The following is a 10321-nucleotide window of genomic DNA, read 5'->3' on the forward strand; positions in this document are numbered from 1 at the left end:
CATCTGCTATAGAATGCACATCATTCATACTAGCTACAGTATTCCATGATCAAAGCAATGACTCTGCTTCCAACAAAATCACAGAAACCTACCATGTTATCTCTCCACATAATGACGAGTGCTTTCTTAACATGAACAAATCAGTAATATCTCATTCTCTTAGTCCAAGCATTCAATCTGTTTATTTGACACGAAGGAGAATATATTACTGGCCAAATAAAAAAAGACCAGTAAGGAACACAAACTTCTAACAACTGTTGCTGATGGAAAGTATATAATAGAGGACAGCATGGTGCAGGAAATAAGAAGACATCTTGAAAGGCAATCATCAGAAGACCCAAAAAGAATGAGTAAATTGGAAAAATGAAAAAATCAAGGGAATCTTTATTATGTGAGGGTTTAAAAACGTCAGGGAAAAAATTTAAGTTTACACCCCCTTTTAAAATCCAGTCTGATTGTGTTAGTAAGGCTGGTCCATCAGGCATGAAGGTAGTATCAGTAAGTGACTATGAAGTAGCAGAAGTTTGTAGAGAACAGTGAACCCCACTGTGTATGCAAACAAGAACAGCCTTATGCCATGATGATTGATGATTGCATCGAGCTTGTCAATTTGGCACACTGTTGTTCAAGCTTGCAGTCACTGGGTTCATTTTAAGTACTGCACAGAAGTAAGTCTTGAGGCGAAATGAGGTCTTAAATTGTCCCGGTCATCCAGAACTGCCAAGGAAAACCATGCCATAATATGGAGATATTTAAAGGAAGCATTAACGTGTATACATATCTAATCTCGAAAATAAGTTAATCTAGTTCTCGAACCATCTTAACAATTTTATCGCAAAAAATTTGTTCATTAATTTATGTTAAGGAAACTAAACAGAATTTTTTAAAAATAAAATGACGTTATTGATTCCTATTTAGATTATAAATTGTTACTTTTCCAATGTTGCCATGTCTCGTCACCATACATTTTCTCTCATCTCTACGATGGCCGCTAGTGGCGCTGTGATCAACCGGTCCGAAACAGATGACGTTATAAACAAGGTAAACAATACGTTGTACGCATAACTAAACTGTTACTGAAAAAAATGTCAGCACCGATGAATACTTGTAAAATTTTGGACTGTCAGTGCAAGTATAATGAAGATTGAAAGTGTTAATGAACCTTTACTAAGACTTAGGTTATTTACGAATTATTCCGCGATTTCTTATTAAGGGCTCCGAAACCGATACCGCGAGGATATTTTGTCTGTAGTTTTCTATGCGTGTGGCTACCAAAAAGCTCATGATATGTTTGTACTTGTAGTGATTAGGGACTACTACCCTCCCCCCTCCCAGACCATCTGCTAGACCGTGAATATACCTCTGCCAATATGGTTGTCAATGAAAATGTATTTGTCATCTGTGGCTCTGTCTTTCCTTCCACAAGTTTACATCACTAATTATACCTTTCTTGTCTCCTGTCGCTGAAGAAACGTAGGATTTAATCCTGCGGCAGGCGCGCAAGTTGCGATGATGTATCGGATTTTCGTGAACGTTCGAGAAACGCGCACTGTGCGGAAGTTATGGCGTGAGTAACTTCTTACCGAGTGCGTTAAGTTAGGCGAGTGTTACACCAGCAAGTTGTTCTCCACCCTTTTTTTTTTTTTTTTGACTGGCGGCGGAGACCAACGTTATTCTGCACCACTCGTGCTGAGCCGTCCGCATTATGTATCTTCGGATACAAAGGTTAGTCTAAATAAATTTATTAATTAATAGCGCGCTGTCCGATCATCCGAAGATACATAGTGCGGACGGCTCAGCACGAGTGGTGCAGAATAACGTTGGTCTCCGCCGCCAGTCAAAAAAAACAAACAAAAATGTGGAGAACAACTTGCTGATCTAGGCGAGTGTTAGTGTGATTTACAGTATTCGTAATGCCATTTTCATGTTTTCCAAGGCATACTTTTTCTATAAAAAATATTTAGTCTTTAATTGCTTCGATATTTCGTCTTTTTATTATTCTATCCGTTATATATTGTGATATGTACGTATATCTTTCATAATCCAAAGCAAAGTAGTATTTTTTACATTAATATTTCCTTCATAAGAATACGACTTTTCATTTTACATCAGGATCTGCTTATAAACAGGTACAACTTCCCGATGTGGGCCAAATAGGTACAGTCCTAACTCAGATATAATTTCCATCAAGCTTAAATACTCAACATCAGGTATCCCATATTTTCAATTGTAAAGCTGAACACCAACTCATAAATTTCCATGTACATATTTGCATCCAATGATCCCAAACTAGGGCTGACATTTACATACATTATCCATGGATTCCATTTTTTTGATGAAGTATACTATCGTTGGTAAATCTATCATATCGTGGCAGCCGTTTTGTTTCTAGCTCGTATAATTTTTCGATTAATTTGTATGCAAATAATAATAATAAAAACATCTCTCTACTTTATTTATCCTTGGTGATTTCCACTACTTAGGCTACTATATTCGCTTATTTCAATTACATTACAATCATCATTGATGGATTCACTTGTTTCGAATGGTGTAGTCAACGAAGGCAACTTCATTTATTCCATGCACAATATCAAGCAATGACTTTCCGGGGTCTTCCTTATAATATTTGTGAAGTTGTAATCGTTGCTGCTGCACGATAAGCCCTAATTAAATTCGTTTATAAATATATTCCAGTATGTCTGTTTGATTTTGATGCATTCAAACGAAACAGTGATTTAATCTTCTTTTTTTTGTAACGTTGTGCACACTCCGCTTAATTGATAATTTAATCCCATAATTAGATATATCCACAAATGCGTTCAAAATGCCTTACGCATCAATCTGAATTTGTTGCCATTGATATACCTCGGTAATTATTAATATACAATAATATGTCTCTGCTCAGGTTATGTCTCTGAATTAGTATGTTTGAGATTAAAGGCACACTACCAATTGTAAGGTGTTACATAGAAGTTTTACGATGATGCTAATGTGTGCAGTCTATAACAATTACAGCGGTTCCAGTACAACCACAAATGAGCTCCTACCATGCCAAACAACATACAAGAAGGCCCAGAGGTTTCTGAAGTCAATTACATCTCAAAGATTGTTTGCGTGTCTTGTAATATATATCAACCTCATAAATATCATATCGACTTTCGTTTTTCATGTACAACCAACTCAAGCATCGACGTCTCCTCAATTATTAAGAAAATTTTTATTCCGCGAACTGGTAATAATCTGATTCGCAATATAGCACACTTAGAAGTAAATAAAAAATTTCTCATACTTGAAGTTAAGATGTGGATGGGAAAATGTGCGCACAGTCACCCTATAATTAAACCAATATAAATGCTGCGCCATTTTGAATTATTATTTCATTATTTATTATATCCGCATCCACACATGATAAACATACATAGTCTTAGAATAATTATTTTGTGTCTCTCAGATATTTGCTAGCGCTTTCACCAGCCCAAATAATTCGAGTAACTTTTATAATAGCCAGTATCGATTTTGGCTGACTGTTGCATAAGGACAAGAAATCATTAATTTGCTTTAAGATGTCATGCACGACAATTTTCTACATTTTGTGATTAAATGTTTTTCGTTTGAGAATCCGCACTCAAAAAAATAAACAATCCTTATGCAACAGTTAGTCTTACTGGTACTAAGTTAATAATACGGAGACCGAGGTAGACAAAACACATATTGATTGGTACAAGCACTGCACAAATATTGATCGCTCTAGTACAGGGGTCTCAGACTCAAACCACCCTGAGGGCCGCATGAGGGCATTTTCGATGGCCCAAGGGGCGCGAAACCATTGTTATCTTTCGTGGCGCCAATCATTTTGCGGGCCACAGGATACGGCTTGTCGGGCCGCCTGCGGCGGCTAGTCGCGTGTTTGAGACCCCTGCTCTTAGTAGCACTGAACAGTCTATACTCGTGTTCAAAGATTGTGTCTGTAATACATTTCTACACTCAAGTCCAAAGATTGTCGCCATGCAATTCATATATGTATATGTCACACTGACGGAACTTGTATATTAGTAATGTTATAAAAGCGGCGTCAATTTCTGATATAGGTCAAAAGTCTTTACACCACATGAGTATCCTCTTGCATGGACTATAAACCACGGGTTCGGATGTTTGCGGATGTAATTTCGTGTGATATGAGGACAAAGGCATGTGTTATAAAAAGAGCTGACTTATATATCAGTACTGAAGATCTAAAAGGCGCATTATCGTTCTACTGATTTTTCTAAAAATTACTGCATCAACATGAATCCGAGGCATAATTTTGACTCGCGAAATAGCCGAAGAAGCTCCTAAAGCTCGTTTCTCCATTTGTCGCGGTATCGACTATTTCCGTGATAAACAGATATTTGCACCATCAGCCGTTCATTGTTACGTAAAAATTTATTTCTTTATTTATTTGAAATCATAAATTTATTTTCAACGCCCATATCTAAATGTCCAAATAACATTATATCAATCATTTTGTCCCTTTATTTTTTATTGCAAAAGTCTTTTTTTTTATCTGTCTTTATGTGTATAGCTATAATTAAATAATACATTCAAGCAAGGTAAAACGTTATATTTGTTATATAAATGAGGATAAAAATTGAGCCTCCTATTTAAACTGTGAATACCCCTGTTAGGTAACTGGAGTATTATGTAACCCGACCACCACAGCTCTTTTATATCAAATTTGCCCATTTGTAAATTGTTTTCATTTTAAAGGTAACAAAATTTGTAAGTCTGGCAATACATATTATGACATCGCCAATAGTATGGACATAAATCTATGGTATAGTTGGTTGGGGGTGGGTGGGTTATATTTTCTTGCTGGTGGAAAACTAACTTTTTGGCCAAGTAAAAATGATTGGTACTCTCAGGGTTCAGTGGTTAAGTGGGTTGTTTCTTCTTCCATTTTTACCTTTAATAAGACATCGACATTATCATCTGCAGCTGCAGTACTGTAACACAGACGGTTGCAAAGCATAAATTTAATTCCAACAATATTTTGTTTATATACATTAATCGAATTATTTTGATTTCCATATTAATTTTTCTTTATACATACACATTATAAAATATTGTGAGAATATTCATTTCACATCTGTTTGTCCATCTATTTATTTATAAAGTTTTTATATCCGTTGTATATGCCTTTGTGGCTATGATTCAATGAAATCGAATATCAATATTTTTCATTATAACTCAATATACCATGCTCCCATATATATATATATATATATATATATATATATATATATATATATATATATATATATATATATATATATATATATATATATATATATATATATATATACATATGTATTACTGAAAAGATTATCTCATCGTGTCACATATTTAAGTTGTATTTTATTCTTAAATCGTTAACGCATGTGATTCTGTTCTGCAAATACTGGTTGACTAAATCGATGATGGCAATGGTTTTGAAATTTTTAATTTAAACGAGATTATTTGAGCTGGGAAAGTGTTAGTGAAAATATCAATATACAGCATTTTTTTGAAACACACTGCACTACCTACTAGGTATGGACAATATATCAGTCAATTGTCATGTAAAATTAACCACTATTTAACCACTATTTAACCACTTTTAACCACTTTTGATTATCAGTAGAAATTTTATTTCTCACCAACATAAACAGAGATGGCTGAGCGGAGGGCCAATGAGTGTGAGTGGATAACTTTTTCAGATGAAAGAGCAAACGTATATTTAGTAAAAGACCAATTAGGTTCTTAATTCACCAACGTTTTTTAGAACACGCAACCAGTTGGGCTTCATGTGTCAGTCACTGCATCCTCAATTTGTTTTGCGCGTTATCACTTGAGATTTAAGTACCGTAGAGTCATGAAAGTTGGTTGATAGGTTCCACTTGAATTAACAGAGTAGAATTCATATATTGTGGTACTTCAATGGAAAGACCAAAAGTGATGGTCGCGGGGGAGGGGGGGGCGGGGGAAGGGGTGTTGACATAAGACGGTTACTTTCTGTTTTTCTTTTTTTTGTATTTTATTTAAGTAAGTTGGGTCCGCTTCGCTGGGATCAACCAACGCAGACTATTTTTTACACGATCTATAGGCAACTTTAAACGGCACTTGCTTCGTCTGGGAGTAAGAAGACGGGAGAACTAAGTTTAAATAATGTCCACGGTGTATTTCAGGTAGTCCTATTCTAAATAGAATTCACCTTGTAGAAAACTATCACAGCTTTACGAAAAGTATTATTTGCGTGTATGAATAGCTATTGTTAATGAAGCTTCTTATCCACATCAAGGGTCGCCTGTTTGTCAATTGGTTAAAAGTCGCGTGATATAGGGTGGATAAATTAACCGGAATAAAGGTATTTGCTGGAATAACTTCCGGAAGAAAAGTAATTACCGGAATAATTGTGTAATGCCAAAATAAAACGAAGATTTAATATTTAAATTTGATGCATTTTTAAGTGAAATTGGGGGAGGGTTGCAACTCAAACATTTGCAGTAAATGGTGACGTGAGTATTAAACGTAAGTTACATATTGATTACAGTAGGTACTATATAATGACTTGATTAAAGATTGGATATTTGTATTTTATGGGGAAGATGAAGGAGCGGGAAATCACATGCTGCAATAAAATAAATATGAAAATTAAAAGTAAATCAGAAGTGTTCACACAAAAAAATTGTTACATTGCATTAATACAAGTAAGCCAAGATCTGTTTGAAAAGAGACAAAATGTTCGTTTTACTTTGGTATTAAATACTATTCAGGTAATTACATTTACTCCGGTACTTGTATAATCTACTGACTATATGATTTGTAGTTTATCTCGTCCCGTGTGAATACCGCTACGACGCGATGGAACCATGAAATTACCATCGCTCCATCGCATCGCTCAATCGCTCGGTCAGATACTACATGATGGAGTAATTGGCCCTAACAAGATTCCATACTTAACTCATTCTTTTCAACCATCAGCAATAAATATGGCACTGCTTTTTTGTTGTTGTTGCTTTAAACCAGCTGTCTCAAACTCAAAACACCCTGAGGGCCGCATGAGGGCATTTTCGATGGCCATGGGCCGCACCACCCTTGTTACCTCTCATGACACATTGTAACGCCAATCATGATGCAAGTTCAGACTTAATTGTGATCATTCTTAGATGCATATCCACTGAAAAATAGCTTGGTTTAGTTGCTAAAGCCGATACTTGATTATTCATGTCCTATATCTAATAGACGACGGCATGCCTGATTGTAGTATACCTAATGAATATTCCTAAAAATGTATTTCATCACTGCCACAGAGAGGACAATTCAACATATTTTTATATCAGCATATACCTCCATCAGCTTGTACTCCTCCCCCATTTTAAAATTAAAAGCATCAAGGATATAACAAATGCACAAAAGTTAATCATTTCATTCAATTATTTATATTTTATAACGCGATTGCCACCACGCGGTCTCTAACATTGTCACCTTTGCGTTTCAAACCTAACGAAACTTCAACAGTATCCATATTTGCGTAGGCGAGTAAGTTTTATTCAGCGTTCCACAAGCTCCGGATAATTCCGTAAATTTACGTAACATTGAGATGCAAGAGCATATTTTGCCCTATATATTTCAATTGTTTCGGAAATATTAGAATTAGACATTGGATGCTGACGACAAAGTGTTTACCTTCCGCGTATGTTTAGGCTCTTTCGTTCACACCTTCGATGAAAATGGACTCCTCCAGGATTAAGAAAATACAGCGAACAGGCACCACGTTCGGCCGATAAATCAGCCCTTCACCCGAACAGATTTATGGGATTGATTTTTTGGACTAGCTCCATGTTAAGAATGACAACGTCAGTTTTTGTTTGAAATCCGAATAAGGTGTCAATATTTGGCATTTAAAAGTTTGTGAAACTAAATTTCATTGGTATGTTGAGTCCTCTCATACTTTTACCGTGAATTAAGCAATGAAGTTTGACAAATGCTAATTAAAATAAAAGCTACTTTGAAAACTAAGAAAGATTGACTCCTGGCATGATTCATCTTAACATGACGAATAAAATCACAGGCGTCTCATCTTCACATGATTAATAAAATCACAGGCGTCAGACGTATTAACAATAAAATACAATAAATGTATATCACAGAAAAGGTTATTTCATGTTGTCACAAATTTTGGTTGTATTTTGTTCTTAAAACGTCAGACTCCTGTGATTCTGTTCTGCAAATACTGATTGACTAAATGGATGATGACAATGATTTTGACAGATTTAAAGTAGACGAGATTGTTTGAAAGAGCTGGAAAAGTGTTACTGGAAATATTAATGAACGACTTTGAGCATCATAATAAATACGAGTCTGATGTACATGCTTGCTTAACGCGAATTTCTTGCATTTGAATGATGTTCAGTACGAGTCTGATGTACATGCTGGCTTGACGCGAACATCTTGCATTTGAATGATGTTTAATACGAGTCTGATGTACATGCTGGCTTCACGCGAACTTCTTGCATTTGAATGATGTTTCATATGAGTCTGGTGTACATGCTGGCTTGACGCGAACTTCTTGCATCAAAATGATGTTCAATACCAGTCTGATGTACATGATGGCTTGACGCGAACTTCTTGCATTTGAATGATGTTTCATACGAGTCTGATGTACATGCTGGCTTGACGCGAACTTCTTGCATCAAAATGATGTTCAATACGAGTCTGATGTACATGCTTGCTTGACGCGAACATCTTGCATTTGAATGATGTTCAATACGAGTCTGATGTACATGCTGGCTTGACGCGAACTTCTTGCATTTGAATGATGTTTCATACGAGTCTGATGTACATGCTGGCTTGACGCGAACATCTTGCATTTGAATGATGTTTCATACGAGTCTGATGTACATGCTTGCTTGACGCGAACTTCTTGCATTTGAATGATGTTTCATACGAGTCTGATGTACATGCTGGCTTGACGCGAACTTCTTGCATTTGAATGATGTTTCATACGAGACTGATGTACATGCTGGCTTGACGCGAACTTCTTGCATTTGAATGATGTTTCATACGAGTCTGGTGTACATGCTGGCTTGACGCGAACTTCTTGCATTTGAATGATAGATCAGACAGAACGTTATGCAGAATATCGAGTAAATTGGGCAGACTTCCTTGACAACAGATGCATGAGGAAATGAAAACCTGTCACACCCGATCAATTTAAACACCGTTCTGCATTGCTTATGGTTATTGTTTAGGGCAGTAAATCTAATATCAGTTTTACTGGGCATCTGAATTTGTGATCTCGACCCGATAAAATGAGTAGGGATGTATATCTCTCATATTCTAAGCAAGTAACACCTGAACAGATAATGAATTTGACAGGTGACTGCGTAAGCTCACAAGTGGATTCAAGTACAAAGACGTATACTAGAATGAGTATTAAAAAACTTTTTATATCTTTGGTCAGCCACTGGCAGAATAGCCATTGCCTCAACTTACTAGGACATGTGACTGATTAACAGTTAATCCTTAACTGATGTGTGACTAAAAAACAACAATGTTCTATTGATTGCGTCGGTTAACACCTACTATTGTTTGGCAAATAAATTATGTTTTTGTTGTTGTTGTTGTTGTTTTAACGGTGATTTAAATAAGTGACAGCATATATAGATCACGAAAGTGATCAAAGCTTTCTCATAATTTGAGTTGGACAATGCCTACAAATCAATAATAATAATAATAATAATAATAATAATGATAATAATAATTAATAATAATAATTGCTACTTGTAATTTACACACATATGCACTACACTATCATCACTTTGTAAGAGTGTAAAAAAGTACTTTGACTTTGTAAAAATGAGTCGGCAAAAGTTGTATTCATTTGTCCGGAAACTGATTTGTGATGAAAATTACACTAATGCTTTTTTAAATAAATTTTTTTATTTATTAATATAGGATAACACAGATAGATGATACGTGTGATACATACCAGTTCTAAACAATGATTTTTCATCACTGTTAAAATGAAGAAAAGAAAAAACGAGAATTTTTGTGTCAATTGATCAGGGATGAATGGACATTATGTATTACAAACGCATTATACACTATAATGCACCTCATGCTACAAAACGTACATTTGAATTATAACACTAATTTTTCTTAGTTACCAGCTGAATAACGGCTCTCACCATTCCTATATCAACATAATTGTTTCTTTCCTTTAAGAGTTGATTGCAATATGTTTGTCAAAATTGTAGCGGTCTTCCAGGCAAACAATCCAATTGAACTTGATGCTCTTCTA

The 10321-nt window shown here is 35.4% G+C and overlaps 1 protein-coding gene across 11 annotated transcripts in view; it reads right to left on the reverse strand.

The window, feature by feature from the left end:
- LOC149798216 (sodium- and chloride-dependent taurine transporter-like) overlaps nt 1-1588 on the reverse strand; it is a 58213-nt gene extending 56625 nt beyond the window's left edge. For 2 of the 11 annotated variants that reach the window (XM_089963313.1, XM_089963305.1), the window contains exon 1: nt 1446-1559. The gene's annotated coding sequence lies outside the window, so the exon portion shown is untranslated. Of the gene's footprint in view, nt 1-933; nt 997-1360 lie in introns of those variants that run through there. The other 9 variants (XM_089963315.1, XM_089963317.1, XM_089963309.1 and 6 more) reach the window with 8 other exon arrangements.
- Nucleotides 1589-10321: the final 8733 nt, after the last annotated feature.

Source organism: Sinohyriopsis cumingii, chromosome 6, assembly GCF_028554795.1.
Source record: "Sinohyriopsis cumingii isolate HCF-2022 chromosome 6, ASM2855479v2, whole genome shotgun sequence".
Lineage (NCBI taxonomy): Eukaryota > Metazoa > Mollusca > Bivalvia > Unionida > Unionidae > Sinohyriopsis > Sinohyriopsis cumingii.